Consider the following 23,909-nt stretch of genomic DNA (forward strand, 5'->3'; position numbering starts at 1 on the left):
GGAATTCTAAAAGTTTTCTGAAAATTATTAATTTTCATTAACAACTTTCAAATGTTTTTTTTAGTTCAATATTCACTTTCAGAATGGTTTTATGCATTTTCCTACAAACTTTCATTTGGGTGAAATTTCCCTGGATTGGAGGGATCACAGCCATAATTTCACTCGTGAAAACCATGCAGGCTGGTTTCTTTGTATTGTCATCAGATTCTGATCCTCTAGATTGCTTTCTTCCCACCTCTTGTAGTAGGCTGGTGGCTGCCATGAACAAAGTTATGGATATTACTCTTTTACTCTTTTACTTGTTTCAGTCAAATGACTGTGGCCATGTTGGAGCACCACCTTTAGTCGAGCAAATCGACCCTAGGACTTATTCTTTGTAAGCCTGGTACTTATTCTATCGGTCTCTTTTGCCAAACCGCTAAGTTACGGTGACGTAAACACACCAACATCGGGTGGGGGGGGGGACAAACACAGACACACAAACATATACACACACATACATATATATATATATATACATATATATGAATGGCTTCTTTCAGTTTCCGTTTACCAAATCCACTCACATGGCTTTGGTTGGCCCGAGGCTATAGTAGAAGACACTTACTCAAGGTGCCACACAGTGGGACTGAACCCAGAACCATGTGGCTGGTAAGCAAGCTACTTAACACACAGCCACTCCTGCACCTATAGGATGGAGAGACGTTTACAGCACCTAGGCTTCCCAAGCGGTCACCCATCTAAGTACTAACTAGGCTCGACGTTGCTTAACTTTGGTGATCAGATGAGAACCGATGTTTTCAAAGTGATATGGCCGTAAAATATTGTGCACTCTGCCATAATATCTTTTTCATTATCACAGGATGAACTGCCATTTGGTGGTGAAATTTTCTATAATCTCATTTTTAGTGAATCCATGTTTGACAACTTGAATTTGACTATGGCTGCTAGCACTTGATAGTATTCCAATGGACTTTGGATTAGCTGGTAGGATACATTTGAGGAGGCTTTAGTGTGATACAATCATGTTACTGACAGTGTGTAGTTTTTCCCTTTGCCTTCTTTATGATGTGGCCGATACTCTGTTGAGTATCCTGGAACTCACTCTTTTCATCAATGTACTCATTGGTAGTAGATATGTTATCAATTCTTTGGCAATGATGGACCAAAAGATTTTTCCTTTGACATTTAACAAAGAGATCTCTAGAAACTGGTCAAGTCCTGTTGAGTTTTCTCATTTAAGAAGATAATTCCTTCGGACGTGTCCAGAGCTGGGGTACCTGTTTCTGTTTCTAGATCATTCATAAAAGTTTTGATAACCTCTTCAGCAGCAGTGGGTAATCTTCCATCTAAATTCTAATTCCTTTTCATTTTGCACATTTTCGCTTTCATTCGACCTAGTGTTGTTTCCTATAATTATTCTAATTATAGTTTTATCTTTTTTATATATAACAAGCATTTAAGCATAGCTCCTGTATCTAATTACAACATTTCTTTTACCCTTCTTAATTAAATGAGCTTTCCATCACTGTAATTATAACCATTTTGTCTTGTGAGAAGCTTGATAATGTAAGCCTTAATTTTTGTAGTGACTACTCTTTTACTGCTCTGTTTCTCTCTTTCTCTACTACCATTCTTTTGCAACTTTGTAATTCATAACAATAGGGTTGTAGTTCTTCTCATTATGTTTACTCTCCCTCATTTCCCTGTCTAGAATTATTGCTCACTCTGTTTTTTATTCTCCTTCAGTTATAGGAGCCACTTTAAGCCCTTAACTTTGCAAGTTACAAGGTAATCTTCACTAGCGCTGGTGCCTCAAAAGACAAGTACTCAATTCATCCTATAAAGTGTTTGGCACTGGGAGCAGCATACTAAAGACATTCAAGCATGACACAGTCCTCTAACTTGTCAAACTCTGTTACACCATTTGGCCCATGCCTACATAGGAGCTAGATCTTAAATGACTGGAAATTTTAATAGAAACTTGTGCAATTGGTAATGTCTTATGATTTTATAAATCAAATATCTTACCTATTTCAATGGAAAATAACTGATGAATGAAACCTCTTAGGCAAGATACCAAAGCTGAGATTCTTCAAGTTCTCTAACCTTGTCCAACACAAGCTTAGTTCAGTTATACATAAATTAAAAATCTGAATTGAAGTTTGCTGTTCTCTGATAGGACTAAAAATTTATATAGGGTAGAAAATGAGATATATAAATGACTATTAAAAAATATTATCACACAGAGTAACAGAAGGTAGTTCTAGGCACCAATGATAAGATAGAGATTTTAATTAGGAAGAATGTCTTTACCAACCACAAATGTTATTTGATAAACCCCACTAAATCAGAGATAGTTTAGTGAACTAATATTTGCTAAGGAAGATTAACAATGAAAGCTTCCATCCTCTCACTGTATGCAATACCACTGTGAGTTGTCTTGTGGTTCTCTTGATATGCCAATGGGACCTTTGACAATACTGACATCTGTTATCTTATAGACTCTCTGTTTTAGATTTCTTTGGTAGAAATTCCTCTAAACCACCAATGGTCTATATAGAGATGATATCTTCACTATATCTAGAGGTATGAACAGGCATACCCTTGATAGGTTCAGAGAAAATCTGATCGATATCCTCAATTTCTTTGGACATTTCTATATTAAGTTGTTTGTATTATATTATCATATTATTGGTTTCAAATTTTGGTACAAGACCAATAATTGTGGGGTAGGTAGTAAATCGATTATATCAACCCCAGTGCTCAGCTGGTAATTGTTTTATTGATCTTGAAAGGATGAAAGGCAAAGTCAACCTCAGCAGAATTTAAACTCAGAACATGAAGAAAAACGAAATACCACTAAGCATCTTGCTCAGTGTGCTAACGATTCTTCCAGCTCACCACCTTCACTGTATCATATTATTGTGTTGATATGAATTTTTGCTCATGACAAATATGTGAAGATCTTAACTGATTTCCTTGTCATATAAATCTTTTATATTTGTGTCTCTATCAGTAATATCATCCCCATTGGCATTACTAGTATACAAGATATTGTTGTTATGAATAAGTGTTATTCAGTGTTAGAAATGGTAGAGTAATCAAGAAAATTCTTTGCAGTGTTTAGTTATGTCTTTTTATTTTCTATGTCCATTGTCTGCTAGAATGAATTTTTGCCTTACATCTTTCTAAGGGTGAGATAAAAACTTAATTAAAATAAATACTAGTATAGTACTGGTGTCAATATAATTGACACTTATCTTCCCCAAAATATGGCTGGTGGATTGAGAGAACTGTTTGGGCATTGGACAAAATCCTAGCAGTATTTCCTCCAACTCTTTATGTTCAAATCACATTGAAGCCATCTTTGCATTTCATCCTTTGGAGGTTGACAAAATAAGTGCCAGTCAAGTACTGGAGTTAGTTATGTACTTACTCTATCCCTCAAAATTGCTGGCCTTGTGCCAAACTTGCTGTTGTTATTGTTATTATCATCTTGACTCAGGATTGGTCTTATTCCTGGTAGAATTTATGTGGGTAGTGAGTTACAACCTGTATCTTTAGATATTCACATGAATTCAAAAGGCCTTTAAGTGCTCAAAATCCTTCTCACACTCTTTCTTGTTTCTAAGAGGCAAACTTTCTGTAGAAGCTCTGCAGGTGGACAATGTGCCCCTAGAAATGAATATCTATTGGTTGGTAGTGGCTGCAGAAAGGGAAGGAGCTATTGATTCAAGTGGATCAAAAGGCACCCTGGAGCAGATCAATCTGCCAGGTAGCTAATAACTGTTTGTGGTGGTTGAGAGCAGAGAGACAAGTGTCACTTGCATGGTGACATGAACCATCTGAAGGTCTTCTGTCTACAGCAAAAGAGTGGAGAAGAGAGACCGCTCCCCACTGCTGCCAACACTATTACCACAACAACAACAAAAACAGCAACAGCACCAGTAGCAGTGTGCAGTCACAACAACAAGAACAGCTACAACAGCAGCAGAAACAACAGCACCAATAGTAGGAACATCAGCAATGAAAGAAACACCACCCTCAAGAGCTACCATGTCACTAATGACAGCAACAAAAATCTCTCAAACAACTACAGTAGAACAAAAAAACTAACCCCCAAGACAATTGATCCTCCTCATTTGGGACTTTTCAGGCATGATATGTGGCAAAGGTGATGAGGAAGAAACTAGATGGCTGAAAGTGATCAATGAAAGAAGAAAAAAGGAAAGCTGGGTGTTTCAAACAGGGAGAGGAAACATATCCAAACAACACATCAACACTATCTCCAACAACAACACCAACTCTACCAATACCATTGTCACCATCACCAGCACCATCATCATCACCACAGACATGACCAACATCGCAAACACTACCACAATCCAATCCACACCCAAACCAGCAGCAAGAACAACACCCTCAAAAGAATATGATAAATTACTCCATGATTTCATCACAACCAACAAATAGCTTACTAATGCATATACAAATTCTAAAAGATAAACCAAGACACTTACAAGTAACTCAAAACAAAATACTCTGCAATGGGAAACTTTCAGGGAATGTCAATAGTGAAAATATCTATGAGCTCTAAGAGCAGAACACCTGTCTCACTCCTGCAATAAGTTAAGAGGACCTTTTGCACATCCCTCATTCTGTCTAATATGGCCTTAGAATAGGAAGTGTAGATGCACTTGGCCTAAATCACCTTGGAAGAAGGGTACCTGCTTAATGACTTTTGGTTACTAGATACAGATATGATAATCTTCAGCTAGACAAGAATTTCTGATCACAAACCTTAACGGCCATTTTCAGTGGATATAAGACCTACTCATCTTCAAATCAACAGCAATTGGGAGGCAGGGTTGCTGTGTTGTTTTGGAAGGGCCTGGATCTCATGATACGAATCACCATCTTAGACCCAGTCGGTAAGCTGGTGGTACCAGACCTGACCAGAAGTGAAGTAGTCAAATAGGAGCAGGGCAACCAAATTTCACGTGGGGTCTAGTATGTTTTCTAAGAATATCCCACTCTTTAGTGCTAGTGAGAGATTGGAATAGCTTCTTAGATTTATGCTTGAACAGTGTTGGATGTAAATGCCTTACAAATGTAAGGGATGCAAATACCTTACAAACTTGCTCAGGAGTTTCTATCTGTGTCTGACAACTACCAATTGGATTTCCCAAATGTACCAATGCAGATAGGATGAACCATATTGGATCATCCAGATCATATCTCGACAAAATATTCTGCAGATTGGAACAGCATAGATTGTCAACAATTTAAAATTGACATCTATACAGCTACACAATCCACAAATTCATGATCTTTATGGTTGACCTAGATAGGCTCCATGATTATAATGTTGATATGTATTGTGGCACTCCATTGGTTGTGACGACAAGGATTCCAGGTGATCCGATCAATTGAACAGCCTGCTCATGAAATTAATGCGCAAGTGGCTGAGCACTCCACAGACATGTGTACCCTTAATGTAGTTCTTGGGGAGATTCAGCATAACACAGAGTGTGACAAGGCTGACCCTTTGAAATACAGGTACAACAGAAACAGGAAGAAAGAGTGAGAGAAAGTTATGGTGAAAGAGTACAGCCAGAGCCTTGTGGAGCTTTAGGTATTTTCACTCAATAAACACCCACAATGCCCGGTCTGGGAATTGAAACCATGATCCTATTACCACGAGTCTGCTGCCCTAACCACTGGGCCATTGCACCTCCACACACACACATATATATATATATACATACACACACATACACACATATATGTGCATGTGAGTGAAAAGATTTCATTACATGGTCTTCAGTTAGCCTCATAGCAGTTGAACCTGTTGTGCTGGTTTACTTACCTTCAGCTAAGCTGAGCAAATTAATTGAATTTCATTTTCTTGAGCCTCTCTGCCAATGTTGCTGGTTCTAATACGTATGACTGCCTCATTACCTTAAAAATTTTTTTCAGTTCTTCACAGTCTCCCCCTCCCCACCTCATTCAAATTTTTCAGTCAGAATTGAATAGCTCCTGCTACCAAAATCACCTGAAAGCAGAATAGGCATGTACTACCCCACCTCTCTTTTGTACCTTCCTCTATTCTCCCCTACCTCAGAACACGCCCATTCCTCATTATTTTCCTCCAGCCATGTTGTCTCCCATCTGCCAGACTCGTCCTTAGAACCACTTCCATTCCTCATTATCTTCCAGTTATGCTCTCTCTCCCCTCTGCTATACACTATCATTAACACCTCTTTCATCCCTATCACTCCCGATATCTTCACATACCTAGCATAACCCCCCCCCCATCCTTTCCCTGAGTCACTCCTATATCTTTTACCTTCAGTTACTACAGTCACCTCTATCCTCACTCACATTCTTATGAAATTTTCCCCTCTGTCTCCCCTGCCCATTCACCCAGTTCAATCCTCTTTATCACTTCACCTATATTCACCCCACCTTCACATGCATTGTACCTTGATGGTATGTTCTGACACATATCTATTGCTATCTCTCCCACTCCCTCCATTTCTATCTTTTTCTCTAAGTCCCCTTCTCTGCCTTTTTCTCCAACTGGGGTATCCTTGTATCTCTTCAAAGAGAGACACCTAGCTCCATTTCTCTGTTATTCGTTACTCTCTCATCAATTGACCATCTCCCTCAATACTACTCACCCACCCCATTCAAGGGGACTTTGTCTTGCAAGTTCACCCTGTAAAGTGGCTAGCATCAGGAAGGGCATCCAGCTGTAGAAACCATGCCAAAGTAGACAATAGATCTTGACAGCTCTCCAGAGTGCCAGATCTTGGCAAACTGTCCAACACATGTCAATATGGGGAATGGACATTAAATAATGATGGTATACATACATACAAAGGGTGTTCATTAAAGATTTCCCCTGAACATGTCTCTACATGTCACATTGTAAATTGCAGCTTTCCACTAGTATTCGTTTGTCTTTTACAGCTGCTGAAGTGGACTAAGGTGTTATAATGGAGGCAGTTGAATGCAGATCAGTGATCAGGTTCTTATACTTGAAAGGTCGTACACCAAAAGGGACTTTCAATGAGATGAAAGAAGTTTACGGTGATGATGCACTATCATACAACATAGTCAAGCACTGGCATTGCCTGTTCAAATGTGGTTGAACATTGGTGGAAACTGCTCCTATTCTTGGTCGACCATGTTCTACCATTGATGACGACACTAACCATAAAGTGGAAGCCACCATTTTGGAGGATCGCCACATAACTATTTGGCAACTAGCCCAAGAAGTGCAGATAAGTGTAGGGTCCATGGAAAAAAATCATTCATAACCATTTGCACATGCAGAAGTTGTGTACATGATGGATTCCCCACACCTTTTCAGATGCAGGAGCAAGTCAATTGCTTCCAGGTTCTTTGGGCAATGTGCTAAGGAAATGAGAAGAACTTTTTCAGCAGACTTATCACACAGGATGAAACATGGGTCCATCACTATGATCCTGAGACTAAAGTCCAATTGAAGCAATGGAAGCATGATAACTCACTACCTCCAAAGAAGGCTCATGACCATCCCTCAGCAGGCAACATGATGCTTACAGTTTTCTGGAACCAGCATGGAGTACTGATGATGGATTTTCTGGCAAAAGGCATCACAATTAATGGGGCATATTATACTTCTCTGTTGCTGAAATTGTAGGATGCCATCAAAGCAGAGAGGTTTGGCATGCTGACCAAAGGAGTCTGCCTCTTCCAAGACAACGCCCAGTTCACAATGTGCATGTTGCTCAGATGAAAGCACACTCTTGCAGCTATGAATTCCTTCCTCACCCACCTAACTCTACTGACCTTGTACCATCTAGCTTCCACCTCTTTCCTGCCACAAAGTCATTTTTGAAGGGGAAGCACTTTTTGGATTATGATGAACTTATTTCTGAGGTTAAGTCTTGGATCCAGATGCAACCTACTGACTTCTACAGACGAGGTCTTCACAGCTGTATAAAGCGATGGGAGAAGTGTGTCACCATTGGTGGTGGCTATGTAGAGAAGGACTAATAATAATTGCAAGTTTTGTTTATTCCAGTCTTTAATGAACACTCTTTGTACCTACATATATATATGTGTATAAATATAGCTATATATAAATATATATATATATATATATAATCTTCATACACACACACACACATGAACACACACATAAATGCATACATACATGCATACAAATGTATGTATATATATATAGCAATGTATATGCATCTGCATGTGTACACACACACAAACACAATACAGGGTGATTGGGCTAATTTTTCTTCTTTATGAATCCTTTTTTCAGGGACATCTTGATGTAAATGGTGAACAGTCAGTGTTTTTGGAGAGAATAAAGGTTAAAGTTTTAGTTGAGTAAAAAGTAAGCTGACATAAGGACTGAAAGTCATCTGAACATTGCAAAAGAGTTACCTGTACCATGATGATTCATACCAGGTGTCAAAATGCCAACATCATGACTGCTGCTCAATGCTCTGAGAACATTGTAAATGCTGTAAGATGTGACATGGACATCTGCAACAGAGACTTTGAAGCTGTGGCCAGCAAGAAGGGAGAAAATAGGTGTTCTAACTGTGTCTGCACTCTGGAATTCATACTCACATTTTTGAACAGAGCCTTAGGCTCAGTTCAGACAGCTATGTGAAGCTGCTGGAAACTGATCAATCTCTGGCTGGGAAATGCTGCTTCTGGAAGGTTCATGTGTGGCAGCAGGATTTGGCTCCTTGCCTTCTTTGGAAAGCGTCTTAAGTGGTCAGAGAATTTCTATGACTTTACTAGCTCCAATTTCCAGTTTCATAATTCCCTCAGTTGTAATCCCTTAGATTACTATGTGTAGGGTGCACTCTGCCTGCAACAAGCTTGTCATTAAGATCAAGGAGGTGTTCGAAAATTTATTGTAAGGAATGCATGCACCAGGTTCTGGAGCCATCTTGTAAACCATAATAAAAACAATTTTGCATTAAACTGAAGAACTACTCAAAACATTTTGTAGATCTACAAAATGTTTTGAGTAGTTCTTCAGTTTAATGCAAAATTGTTTTTATTATGGTTTGACATAAAAAGAAACATGTGTGTATAGAGGGTGGCAGGCTGGCAGAATTGTTAGCATGCCTGGTGAAATGCCTAGTGGTATTTCATAAGTCTTCATGTTCTGAGTTCAAATTCTGCCAAAGTCCACTTTGCCTTTCATTCTTTTGGGATTGATAAAATAAATACCAGTTGAGTGCTGGAGTCAATGTAATTGACTTAACCTCTCCCCCGAAATTGTTGGCCTTGTGCCAAAATTGGAAATCAGCACATGTGTGTGTGTGTGTTTGTATTATATAACATTCTTTGATACAGAATTTATGTACACACTCACCCACATTTATATATCAAATTACCAATGTCACTTGCATTATATTGCTCTCACCATCATCCATCATCATACCTGTTTTTTGTTTCTTCTCACAATTGTATGCTTTCTCCAAATAATAAGAATATTAATACATCATCATCTATCCTCAACATTTAGTGACTATTTTCTAAGCAGGCTTAACAGGAACTGTCAAAGTCAGGGACTGCAACAGGTTCCATATCTCAGGCCTAATAAAAACATATTAGTTTGATTTTTATTTTTCTGGAAAATGGTTGGGTATTATTTGTGCACTACTGACACTCTCTTCATCCAACATAATCAACCACCAAAATATATAGTGTATTTGTACTTATCTTGTCTGTTTGTTGCTGATTGTCTGAGTTTTTATTCATATTCTCTCAGAAATTGTTACTGGTGAAGAGTTTAAATTTTCTATTGTGAAAATTGTGTTCTGCTTTATTGTTTATTAAGCTTTTTTAGCAAGTTATTTGGATATTAAGTGCATAGCCCAATTCTATAAATATGTCATATCCTGGATGATTGCTAGTACTGCAAAATATATGCTGAAAAGTATTGCATATAATGAATATTAGAAAATAATTTTCTTTCATTTCATTTGTTTAACTTGGGTCAATTATTCTTCTGATTATGTAACAGGGTGGTAGTGGGCAGGTGGGGGCATTGAACAAGGTCATACTTGTTCAGGCATAAGTTCAGGCTGCATTGAAAATGTTGGTTTGGAAATTTGAATTTTTAGTGCTATTAACAATTCATATGATTTTTAGTCAAAAAATGTAAGCACTTCTCTAATGAGGATTTCTCATCCTATTGCTTTTAAATTTATTTTTATGATGCCTGGAGCAAAACCATCATCAGTTTGAGAAATGACAGAACCATGTATGAAAGCTGAAAAACAAAGCCAGCCGCTGCCATGTACAAGAGATATAAGCTTACCTTTACGAAACTAAGTGAGATGTGATGATGCCAAAAAGGAAAGCAGAAGATGTCAGCAAGTAAATTAATGCTCTGTAGTGGACATGAAGATGAAAATACTCTGCACAAGAAAGTGGCATTGCATTAAACACACTCTCGGAAGGCCCAGCATAATGTTACCAGGTAGTCCTACAAGAAAAATCCACAAGGTAAAACGAAGGAACTTCCGGCAATGTGAACAATGTGAAAAAATCTGGACTGAGCTGTGAGTAAATGGAGAAGGGCCTGGACAAGAATGAGAGGAAGAAGGTCATGATGGCTAAGGCCCCAGAAAGCACCAAAGGCCTGAATAAAATAAATATTTTATTTATCTATCATGACTGAATTGTCAATTTATAATCACTGTTTTATCTACTGGAATTGATTGGATTTTCATACACTCTTCTACCCTGAGTTATACTATGAAGTTTGATTCGACTACTTATTTGAAAACATCTCTCCCCACTCTCAATGCATCTGAATGCTTATTTAACTCATTTACATTTATTCTGTCTTTCTTGAAAGTTGCAAACATGTGTACTAGAGTAGATAAAACAGTTAACATGTTTATAGTTCTTAGCTCTTCTAAAGTTTTATTCTAAAGTGGTGATTATATCCACTCATTTATAAAATGTATTACATTTATGATAGTGTGATTTGATGTTTTAAACGTTTTATGGCATCATCACTTTTTAGAAAATAAAAGGATTTACAAAATATTCTTCTTGCAATTATGTATTTAAACTTCTTAATATTCTTTTTTCTACTTTATTTCTAGTTTGCAACAATGCTTAGGATACAAGTTATTAGAGCACTGCTAATGACTAGATGAATCCTTCTTCATTAATGTACACCTAATTATTGTTACAGGTAAGTGTATCTTAAAATTGTTTATTGAATGATGTAATTGTTCTGGATATATTGTATTGACATATGAATATGCTTGAATTGAGAATTTCAGACATTAAGTGTCCATTTCTTCATTAAACTCATTATTATATAAAGTTGCATCCATGGAATATTTGGCATCACTGGTCCAACCTCTCAATTAATACATAATTTAGGTTCTATTTAGAAGTGTACAGTAGTGTTCTTGATTAAGTAAGGATCATTTCATTTAGGTTCCAATCTTGACAGATATTTTCAGAAGTATTAGCATTGTTGTTCTTGCAGCTTAAACTTTCTTAAGACAGAATAGAAAAGTTGGTTCTATCAAATAATACCTGTAACTATTTCTGCTTCATTCAACTTCAGGATTTTCACTGCATGCATAAAATGTCATTTCACCAAGGATCTACTAAAATTATTTTCTCACACAACCATAGCATTCTTAATTCTTGAATAAAATAGTTTTAATATATTGTAGCTGTTCTGTGGATTATCTGTAAATCTTACTATTTGAGATAATGAATAAATTTAGCTTATGCTATCTGAATATCTTTATATATTGGCTTTTATGCATGCCCCTTTAGGTAATTTGACACTGTACATTAGGATAAACTTTTATTATTTTAGCCTTCTGTAATGTATTTAACTGGCGCAATGGAGGCGCAATGGCCCAGTGGTTAAGAAAACGGACTCACGGTTGTAGGATCGTGGTTTTGATTCTCAGACTGGGCATTCTGAATGTTTATTGAGCGAAAACCCCTAAAGCTCCAAGAGGCTCCGGCAGGGGGTGGTGGCGAAGCCTGCTGTACTCTTTCACCACAAATTTCTCTCACTCTATCTTCCTGTTTCTGTTGTACCTGTATTTCAAAGGGCCAGCCTTGTCACACTCTGTGTCACGTTGCATTTCCCCCGAGAACAATGTTACGGGTACATGTGTCTTTGGAGTGCTCAGCCACTTGCATGTTAATTTCACAAGCAGGCTGTTCCGTTGTTTGGATCAACTGGAACCCTCATCATTATAACTGACGGAGTGCCAACCAACTAACAACCAGCATATTTAACTAATACTTGCAATGTGTTACCTATTATGTTATGGTGAAGCATGTGTTTTTTCAACTGAGAATATATTAACTGTAAATACTAATTGTAACTACAAAAAACGTGGCTGTTTTTCTAGATGGTACTTTATACAGTGATGTAAGAGTGATAAGCTCTTCCTAATTAACATTATGTAGTTTTTGCAGTGATTTTATCTGGTGGCATATTTCCTGATTTCAACATTTAAGATTCTAAGAATGTTTTCAAGATTTTTTCAATAAAGGCTTCAAATACATGTCTTTGATTAGATAAAGCAGTCTTGGTTTAGAATATTATCCCTAACAATTTTATCTGGAGTAGGGTGAAATAGATAGATAGATAGATAGATAGATAGATAGATAGATAGATAGATAAATAAAGAGATAGATAGATAGAGAGAGAGAGAGAGAGAGAGAGAGAGAGAGAGAGAGAGAGAGGGGTGGGAAGAGAAATTAACTTTACAAATGTTAAAGTTTTCTAAAATTTCATGAGCATTGTACGTGATTCTTCATTTGTTTGTTACTTAAAAGATATTGCAATTGTTATATAATTGGTTGTTTATATATGTTTTGATGTTATGTACCAGAACTTGCTAGCTTGTCATAAGAGATGTTGTTGAAAATGGATAGCATGTGCGAGAGGAGTGGTGCTGGTAGCAACAAAGAAACAAAGAATCAGGTCTGTTTCCTAAAGAGAGAAGAGGGAGAATCATCATCATCATCATCGTCGTTTAACGTCTGCTTTCCATGCTAGCATAATAGATAGATATATATATATATATATATATATATATATATATATATATAGAGAGAGAGAGAGAGAGAGAGATGAGCTGCAGCAGTCAGAATTTTCATTGGAATAAATGACATAAATACAATAAGAAGAGATTCTAGTTCTTTTCCCTGTTGAAAAGAAAAGTCTGGTAACTATATGGAGGTCATCATGAGATATACATTTATGTTCTAGAATGCCACATATCTAGAACACAAGAGTTTTGATAATTGTTGCTAGTGAATATTTGCTCAGTTTAGTAATAAGTAATTTTATCAAGAGCCACACTGCCATACATGAGCATGTACCACTTGCTGTAAGATTGTGGATACAAATCCTTCTAATGTTTCTAGCAATCTATTGCCTCCAGAGATAAAAATAATAAGTGCAATTTGAACAGATTTACGGCTACATATCTCTTAGCTGTAATAAGCAACTATCAATATACTATAGACTAAGATGGTGAGTGGGCAGAATCATTGAGTAATGACTGAAGAAATATCTACATGCATTCAGTGAACTTAGTCCATAATATATTGGTTTCAAATTTTGGCACAGGGCCAGTAATTTTGTGGGAGGTCGGTAAGTCAATTACATTGACCACAGTGCTTCACTGGTACTTATTTTATTGAATCTGAAAGAATGAAAGACAAAATCGACCTCAGCAGAATTTGAACTCAGAATGTAAGGATAGAAAAAATGCTGTTAAGCATTTAGCATCCTGTGCTAATGATTCTATCTGCTTGCCATCTTAGTCTGTAGTATATTGATAGTTGCTTATTACAGCTAAGAGATATGTAGCTATAAATCTGTTCAAATGCACTTATTATTTCTATATCTGGAGGCAATAGATTGCTAGAAAAATTTAAATAATTTGTCCACAATCTTAGAGCAAGTGGTACATACTTATGTATGGCAGTGTATATGGCACAAAGCACTTTTACTATAATGCATTTGGGTACAAATCCCACATCCTCCATCATCATCATCATCATCATCATTTAATGACCGTCTTCCATGCTAGCATGCTCTGCTTCCTCCCCTATGAACAGGGTATATTATACTTTCTTTTAACAATTTAGGAAGTTTACCACATGCAAAGAAACTCTGAAAAAGAATCTGCAGTAATTTTATGAGAGCTTTCTTGCATATCTTTGAAAGAACAGTTGGAAATCCATGTGGGCTTTTTGCTGAGTTCAAGTTCATCTCATCAATAGCTGGTATCACATTTCCCTCTTTTTATGTCAATGTAAACGATGGTTAACTCTTTCCTATATAAATCTGCAAGGTTGAAAAACTCACAAGCTTGCTTATTTGCATGTTTCCCAGTAGAACGGTGAAAGCACTTTGGACTTGTTTATTTAGCACTGGAGTTTGCACTTAGTGAGCCAACCTCTTCAAACAGTGGCCCTATCTTGTGCACTGAGGCAGATGTTTTCATAAACATGCAGAAGACTTCAGGATGCATTTTTATATTTTCTACTGCCCTGGTTTCTCTTTCTACCCTTTCCATTTCATAGGAGATTTGAGTTTATTTTCTTTCTCTGAAAGTACTTCTTTGAGGAGGGATTTCTTGCTATCATTAAGTCATTTAAGTTATTCATCTAATTGATTTGAGATCTTTATTCTCTGTCTCATAAGGACTCTCTTGTCTTGAGGAATGATGTTTTTGTATGCAATTGTTCTCTTCTCTGCAACAAATTTAATGCACTTGGCTCACATTATTGACATAAATTTTTTTAGGTTTATTTCAGTTTATTGCATAGAGGGACTTTTAAGCCAATTTTACTGGATTATCTGTCTTTCAATTGACTTCCTGTCAACCTTATAGAAGTTCAGATTAGATAGACTTTGGGTACCATCTGTGTGGAATACATCATTAATTAGTTTTGGACCATACATCATCAGTTCTATCATGTTGTGGTGGGTCTGAGAAGATTGTTGGTAGTTAAGTTACACATTTTTAATGAAGCAGAGGTCTAATATGTTATTCTTTTTGGTTGGAGAGAATTTGTTTGTTCCATGAACAATGTTTATGGAGGATCAAGTAGAGATTCTGTTTGACTGCACTTTTTTCATGTCATTCCTGAGATGTATTACATTCTGACCATTGGGGATGTTGAAGTCACCCATCAGAACTACATTAGCACATTGAACTAATTTTGTAAGTATTTATTTTATCATTGTAAGGCTTTCCTCAAATTTACTGTCATGATTTTTCAGTATCAGGTGTACTTATTACTATATTGAGTTCCTTTAAAAGCAGGATGAATGTGTCACAGACGAAGTTTAAATGTGACAACAGGGTTAGTGGTGTGACATCTTCATGGATGTACAACAACTCTACCAAGACTTCTTTCTCTTCTGTCTATAAGAAGTACAGTATACATTGGTATGAATATTTCTGCATCATTTATGTCTGCAGATTGATGTCTCTCCATAAGTGCGATGGATATTGTTTGATTGCATGCAGGAAGATTCCTCAGGTATGCAATTTTATGCTAGCTGGTGTTTTGTAGGAGGCCTCTGATATTTATTAGAATTGATATGATTGTTGGCTTTGCATCAAAATGGCTTCTAGGTGTTTAGGCTTCCATTGATTATTTGTGGTCAAGAGGCTGTAATGCTATCAAAGGGCCATCAATTACTTTCTTCATTTTTAGGGCAATATGTTGCAGACTAACTGTTGGCAGGATGCTTGCACCTCTTTGACAGCAGAGTACAACATCTGTTAGGGGCTAATGCTTTTTAAATATATCTAACTTATGATTATGGAAACATTAATGTCAAAATTGCAGTAACTCTAATTATTAGGTTATGGTACAAAAAATTAATTCCTTATATAGAATTACCTTGTTATCTTTCCCTTACCAAATTGGCTGATATTAAAATTTTTCAAGAACAAGGATATCCAGTTAAAAACTACTGGCACATCAAAATTTTATGTTCAGGATGTTCAAATTCTACCAGAATCTGACATTAAAACTGCATTAGAGTTAATGTGACCACATGGTCAAATAATGGGAAAAGAAATTAGGATTCAAACTAAGCAAATTATTATTGATAATTTTTTTAAAAAATCAGATGAATATAAAATAAAATAAATGTAACTCATTGGATTAAAAAAAGTTTCCTTTGATTATGTATCAGGTGCAGGCATGGCTGTGTTCTAAGAAGTTTGCTTCCCAACCACATGGTTCTGGATTCAGTTCTACTTTATGGCACCTTGGGAAAGTGTCTTCCACTATGCCCTTGGGCCAACTGAAGCCATGTGAGTGGATTTGGTAGATAGAAACTGAAAAAAGCCCATTGTATATGTGTGTGTGTGTGCATGCATGCATATGTGTGTGTGCACGCATGTGTGTGCATGCATGTGTGTGTTGTGTGTGTGTGTGTGTGTATCTGCATGCGCATGCACACGTGTGTGAGTGTATGTGTGTGTCTGTGTGTACCAGGCTTAAATTAAAAATAAGGATTGGTGTCAATTTGTTTACCCCAGTCCTTGTTTCTTTGAAGCAGAGCCCCACTGTGGCAACAGTCTGATAACTGAAACAAGTAAAAGAAAGAGAACATATTTTAAAAAGTATCAGATGTTCTATTTCTTTTCAGTAACATATCAGAAATGTATCCTGAACCATACTCATGACCATTATTCAGGCTTTGACATTATTTTAATTTTCTCTTTGAAATTAAATGTAGAAAGAAATTTGGTTGTTGTTTTATGTGGATAGTATATTCTATTTAAAGAGGCAACTTTTCAGTGTTTGTAATACAGCTCATATCAGTTATGATACAAAAGTCCAAAGGTTATATGATTGGATAAGTTGTAAACAGTATAACCACTTGAAATGTCTTATCAGTGACCTCATATTAAATACTAGAAAGGCATGAGTTTCAGCATGAAAAGCAACATTGATCTTTACTATATGATGGGGGAGTGGAAATGTAATAAAGACAAATATTGCTATCTAAACTAGGTAAAATGAAATTTATCAAATAAACCAGATATATACTTCAGCTGACTAATTATTTATTCTGTTTAAAAGAGAGAGTTCTATTAAATGTATAGACAATAATAATGATAATAATAATAATAATAATAATAATAATAATAATAATAATAATAATAATAATAATAATAATAATAATAATAATAATAACTATGGTCACTAATACAACCATCCCCTCATTGACAAGGTGGGATTAGAAATTTGAATTTGAAATTAAAGAATACAAGGAAGAAGATGCATAGAGTTCACATATTGAATTTTTTCATCTGTTCTAAAATTCTTACATTCTTTAGTTGGTAGTAATCATGTATAAAACTATTTCATTCTTTTCCGAAATCTTCATCATGATTTAACCAGTAACATTATTAAGATATGTTTCAAAGAGAGACATTTCATAAAATTAAGGATGAAAAGAATTAAGTTAATTATAATCTGGAGGAGATTCAGAGATTTTTGTTTTTACCATTTATAGAAGAATGTTGGTAGTTTTAGAAAGTGGAATTCTGCTTTATGAATAGTTTCAACACCAGCTGCAAACAATTTCTCAAGCCTTTTTCAGTAAAGAATATTAAGTGTTAAAGGGATTTTCTTCACAAACTGCTTCATGATATTTTGAGGTAGAAATATTAATAGCAACATTTTGAATTCTTGAAGTGACACTTGGGAAGATCTTAGATGTATAAATAAACTCAGGGAATGTTTACTGCTATAAGAAATATTCAAATCAACAGACTGGTTCAAAGATGAACTCAGTCAACTTTAATTGGCACATTTTAGATAAATGATCTCCATCAGTTTTGTTGAGTGTTCATTTGTTTGATCAATTCACTTACTTGATCATTGAATTAGCATGGAACATCCTTAATGTAGTTCTTAAATGAAATCAGTATGACACAGTGTAACAAGGCACAACCTTAAAATTACAGGTACAATCCATGCGATGGACTTCCACATCATTCCTATCTGCCATATTTCATCTGCAAGACTTGTATTGATCCAGTGCTATGGTAAAAGACATTTGCCAGAATACTTACAGTGGAAGCAAATCTGGGACTTCGTGACTGTGAAGCAAACTTCTTCACCATCTATTTGGGCATATCTATTTTGCAATGCTTAGAAATAAACATGAGATATTGAAGTGAATTCAAGGACCATGTTTTCATGAATTACTAAGGAACATATAAAAGGACAAATAAAGAAAAGTAGAAAAAGAAAACTCAGAAAATTAGTGGTTTTTGCCATTTGGTGATTGATAAAATATTATTTTAAGTTTCCTTGTTCACATGTAGCAAAAATAACAGTTAAATTGTAATTCATTAGAGGATGATTCTCAATGCAAATTCCTATAAATTTGACTTGATTTCAATAAATCTTAAAAATTAAATTTTGCAAACCAAATATATTTATTCTTTCTGGAAAACTGATATATATGCTGAGAAAATCTTTGACCAGTCTTATTCTGTAAACTTTATCTTTTACAATTCAGAATCAGAAAATAGTCACCAAATATCTCAAACATGATGAGGATAAAAGAGGATAGGAAAGTACTTTGATATGAACACAATTATTGGCTATTGGAAATTTATGAAAAACAAACAAAAGCACTGATCAATCAAAATCAGTAAAAAGAATAACAGAAAATGTTATTTTGCAGGACACATAACAGTACACTATTAACATTAAAAATAAATATCAGAGTCTGTAAATGAAACATTTCAAGAATGTTGGACATATTTAATCACAAGATCAATGGTACAGTTCAAGATTATGGGGCCATCTTCCTTAATACAATATGCATAAATAAATTATAAAAAAGAAATATTGTACATATGATTTCATATATAGACATACCTTAACTCTACATCATTAATTAGACCCAGGAGGCACAACTCAGGTTGAAAAACGACTTAAGTTACATTAAATTGTCTCTAGGCAAGGCTAGGCTGAATTCACTTGTCTCTAAGCTAAACCAATAATAACCATTCCCAGTCCTGTACTTTATTTATGAATACATTTTCACTAATACAGGGTTAATAAAAACCTATTTTAAGCCTACAAATAAATAATTTTTATTTTATAATACGGTACAGTAAAAAACAAATAATCTAAATTTATGAATACAATTTGGCAGTGTTTACTGTATATCGTGAACGCTTAATTTATGAATGCAGTTTGCAAGAAGACATGGTAAAATAAAAGCCTTTATTAAACTTAAAAAACAAATTCAGTAATTATTATTATTTTGCAATAGTAAAAAAAAAACTAAATTATTTTAAATTTACCAATATGTACATATAATTTAGTGGTTTACATTGCAGATGTAGAAGCTGTGGATTGTTAACATCAACAGCTGATTCTGGTTGTTTTTGTTGTTCGATGCACTTAAAAAACTGGTTGAGAGTTCCTTGAACTGTCTTCTTTTCCTCAAGGATTATATTATAAGAAGCAAAACCTTCCATAATCTTGGAAAAGCATTGAGCATTTGGATCCATATCCTCTAACACAGAAAGAACGTTTTTGATATATGCAAATGCATGCTGCATTTTCTTAATGGTAAAATGATGTGGCTGTCAGGTTCGATTTCCTCTTCTTTATTTTGCTGCTCGTGAAGTTCTATCAAATCCTCGTTAATCAGGGGCTGCTTGTCTTTTTCAAATACATCTTTGCAATCCTCTTCCACCAAATTAATAATCTAAAGAGAAAGAAGACTTTCCATTTCTTCAAAGATTTTACCTCTATTCTTATTGATGACAGTATTCTTCATCCCTTAGGCTTCAGATTTGATATGTGCTAAAAGCTTGTGCTTATTATGTACAACCATTGATACAATTGTCTGACTCATCCCAAAAGATCATGCAATTACTACCACTTTTTTCACCTTTTTCAAGATAACCAGTTTATCTTCCAGTATTATAGCACTTTCACTATGAATTTTCTTCAGAGTCATGGGGCAAAAAATAAAGTCACAAATGAATGAGAATGAGAAAGTAGCTGATAAACTGAGGTAAAGAAATCTGAATTCAAAACAATCAAGGAGAATCATGAGTGACAACAATGACTAATAGTAGATATTGGAACTACAGTGCAATATGAGCTCCGAAAGACCAATAAATAAGACAACACTGCTGATTTCATAATTTCGTTCACTAAGCTACACTACTTTATGGTGTGTATCTTAACATTTACTGTATGTATTTTAATATGATTTTAAATGCTTTTATTCTTATTTATTGTACAGTAACATGAATTTTATGTGCTTTTAACAGTTTTCTAGTGGTTTTATGAATCCAATACTTGTGGCGGACAGACGTAAAGTTGAGTAAAATGTCTTGACTTGAATTTTATTTTTCCATGTATTATTGTTGAAAACGAATGTATAACTGAGAATGACTTAAGTCGAAACACCTTAAGCTGAAGTATGTCTGTATATAGAAATATATGATTAAAAGGGCCAAAACTCCATCAAAAGAATTTTCTCATTTTAAGAGATTGACTGTTTGCTGCAAATAAATTCTGAAATGACAAACAAAATGTCACTTTTATTTATAAACAATCAACAATGTTATTTTTTAGGAAATGGTTGAAATACTTTGAAATAGAAAGTCATCGAATAAACAGATAGTGATATTTATTGAATGTTGCCATAATTTATTTTCTTCTTATATCAGCACATAGTTGTTAATTCATACAATGTTCGCAAGATTAGTCACCTAAGTAAAAGAATTCATCGATTACTTTTGCTAAACCATATGAGAACTTTACAATCTTTACCTCAACATATCTTGTGGAAACGTTTTTTGGGGCGGGAATATCACTGACTGTCAATATTCTTCCTTTTATCATCATATTCCTTGTTTTTCCAGTTGTTTTTCTTGTTAAAGCTATCATCAATTGCAAGTTTTATAACATTCTCTGCTAGTTTAATATGACATTTAAAGTCCCTTCCTTGTCAGCACAAAACCTCAATATAACATATATACTTTGAATTACATTATTATTTTTCCTGATGCTTTTTTATTTGTGCTGGTACCATGTAAAGAGTACTCTTTGCCATGTAAAATGCATACACTACACTCTGTAAATCGGTTGATGTTAGGAAGGGTATCCAACTCTAGCAACCATGCCAAAAAGATAATGGAACCTGGTGTGGTTCCTGTCAAACCTTCCAACTCACACCAGCATAGAAAACAGGCATTAAATGATGATGTATGTATGTGTAACTGTGAGTTTAGAAGGATGTATTATCTGGGTATATACTGTATTGGCTCTCTGTTAAACTTCATCTTGTAATGTTTACTTTCATATTATGATAAACAGCTATTATGCACAAATACTATTTTCTGACTGGATAAAAAGGATCAGACTTTAAACCTCTGTAACATTTTTCTAAAACTTTCCTGGAATAAATGAAAAACAAAATTGAATTGAGTGTGAAAATTTTTACTGAAAATGTGTGACAGCAACAAAAAAGATCTTTTACTCTTCCTCTATTTGTCTATCTCTTTCATTTTTCTCTTTACTCATTGCAAATTTCCCCCCTCTCTATAGATATATTTACCACACTCTCACTCTCTATACATGTACATCACTCATGCTGAGTGTGCGGATGTGTGTATGTATGCATGTGTGTAAAGAATTTCATTAGGGTGACAAGATAATTTTAAAAAGGTATGTAAAATATAATTTATCTTAATAGCATACTTTTATTGTGAATATGTTTTTCCTTACACACACATGCACATACATGCACACAGACATGCACACACATGCATATACATATGCACACACACACACATGCATGCACACACAGACTTACTTTGTGCAGGGTGGGGGTTAAAAATTTAAATTGCAAATTTTTTTTGCTGTTGCTTAAATCCCAACAATGGACCACCCCTGTTACTTCTGCATCATCATTCCATAAAATGTGTCTATCAGAAGAAAAATATTGAAAGACATCAGTACATATCAGAGTGACAATGAAATGAGGAAAGTATCAGGTGGTCGCGGGATGTGCGAGAAGCAACAGCTAAATCTCCCTTAAATCACACACCTTTCCATCTGATAATTATTATGAAATTATAAACAGAAACAAATTGCTGATTCAGACTGTCCATATTTTAAAACAATGATTAAAAGAAATTTCATATAAAAGCCAAGATGTTAGGATTTATGAGGGATGGGTGGGGTTAATGAAGAAATTAAAACAGATTTAAATATTGTTTTTAAATTACATCCCATAATTTTTAAGTGTGTAGTGCAAAAAAGATATGGCCCAAACTGGTACTGAGCAGGGAAGCAGGGTTGAAAAAGATGCTGAATTTTCAAAAAAATTTTTTTTTGTCAAAACAATACATCTAATGTTTTTAAGTACGTAGTGCAGGAAAAAAAACTGGACAAAATTGGTCCAGAAGGTGAGGAGGTGGGATTCATAAATTTTCTGACCAGCCATAACAATTAACCTTCAATAAATAAATATATATTCCTCCTTTATTCCTCCGTGTATTTGCAAGCTGATTTAATTTCTACCAACAATGACTTCAAGTATGTAATTGCAGCCAATAACTCGGGCTCCTTTTATTGAGCCTGGTTGCAGTTCATTTATTTTTGTTCAGCATGTGGCTGTCATCATAGAGGTGCCCTGAGTCAAAAAATATCCAATGATGCTAAGATGAATAAAGAAATCGAGTCCAGAATTGGGGAGGCTAGTTCCACTTTCAGTAAACTTTACCATAGGCTTTGGAACAGCCATGACATATTGTTGAAGGTGAAGGTCAATGTATACAAGTTAGTGGTTTTGGTATCATTGCTTTATGATGCTGCATCTTGGACCCTGTACGAAAAGCACATCAACCAGCTTGATGCTTTTTATATGCAATGCTTGCATTCTATGTCCAACATAAAACTGAGTGATCATATTCATAACAGTGAGGTGCTAACACAATGCAACATATTGGTGTTGAAGCCATCCTCATCAAAATACGGCTTAATAGTCAGGTCATCTCTCACATACGAGTGATACCAGAATTCCGAAGCAACTTCTTTTTGGCCAATTCCCAACAGGAAGGTCAATTGGAAGGCTGCTCTTGTGTTTCAAAGACAAACTAAAAGACAATCTGAAGTGATGCTACATTCCCTTTTCTTCCTGGGGAAACAAAGCATCAGAATGCAAGAACTGGTGCCAATCCTGCTTCTCCTTTCAATTCAAAGATTGGAGCAAAGTCGACTCCAACATTGGGACCAACTTTGTACAAGCATGAAGGCATGCTGGCAAAACACTGCTCTTCTAAATGGAAACCTTACCTGTCATTGTGGTTTTGTGGCACAGAACAAAGCAGGCCTTGTTTCCACTCAAGAAAATACATAGTAAATGATCCAAAATTACTTGAGCAAACTGAGTCCTTAACTTGTTCCATTTGACAAAAAGCTTGCAAGGAACCAGCAGGCCTCAAGAGACACATTCATGACCATAGAACATGATTACTGCCTTATTTTACTGAACCCTCATGACGAGGAATCCATCATGTGTGTGTGTGTGTGTATGTATGGATATATATATATATATATATATATATATATATATTCTTTTATTTGTTTCAGTCATTTGACTGCCTTTAGTCGAACAAATCAACCCCAGGACTTATTATTTGTAAGTCTACTCCTTATTCTATTGGTCTCTTTTGCCGAACCACTAAGTTAGAGAGACATAAACACACCAACATTGGTTGTCAAGCAATGGTGGTGGTGGTGGTGGTGGTGGTGGTGGTTTTCGGGCAAACACAGACATACACACA

General features: G+C 35.3%; 1 protein-coding gene and 1 non-coding gene across 25 annotated transcripts in view; one reads left to right on the plus strand and one right to left on the minus strand.

Moving 5' to 3' along the window:
- Positions 1-23,909, plus strand: part of LOC106871424 (poly(rC)-binding protein 3) — a 488,151-nt gene that overhangs the window by 66,745 nt on the left and 397,497 nt on the right. For all 24 annotated transcript variants that reach the window (XM_052973806.2, XM_089364192.1, XM_089364186.1 and 21 more), the window contains exon 2: positions 11,151-11,242. The gene's annotated coding sequence lies outside the window, so the exon portion shown is untranslated. The remainder of the gene's footprint in view (positions 1-11,150; positions 11,243-23,909) is intronic.
- LOC128249722 (5S ribosomal RNA) lies at positions 704-822 on the minus strand. The gene has a single exon (XR_008265834.1). It is a non-coding gene; the product is annotated as a 5S ribosomal RNA (ribosomal RNA).

Source organism: Octopus bimaculoides, chromosome 16, assembly GCF_046866305.1.
Source record: "Octopus bimaculoides isolate indiv1 chromosome 16, ASM4686630v1, whole genome shotgun sequence".
Lineage (NCBI taxonomy): Eukaryota > Metazoa > Mollusca > Cephalopoda > Octopoda > Octopodidae > Octopus > Octopus bimaculoides.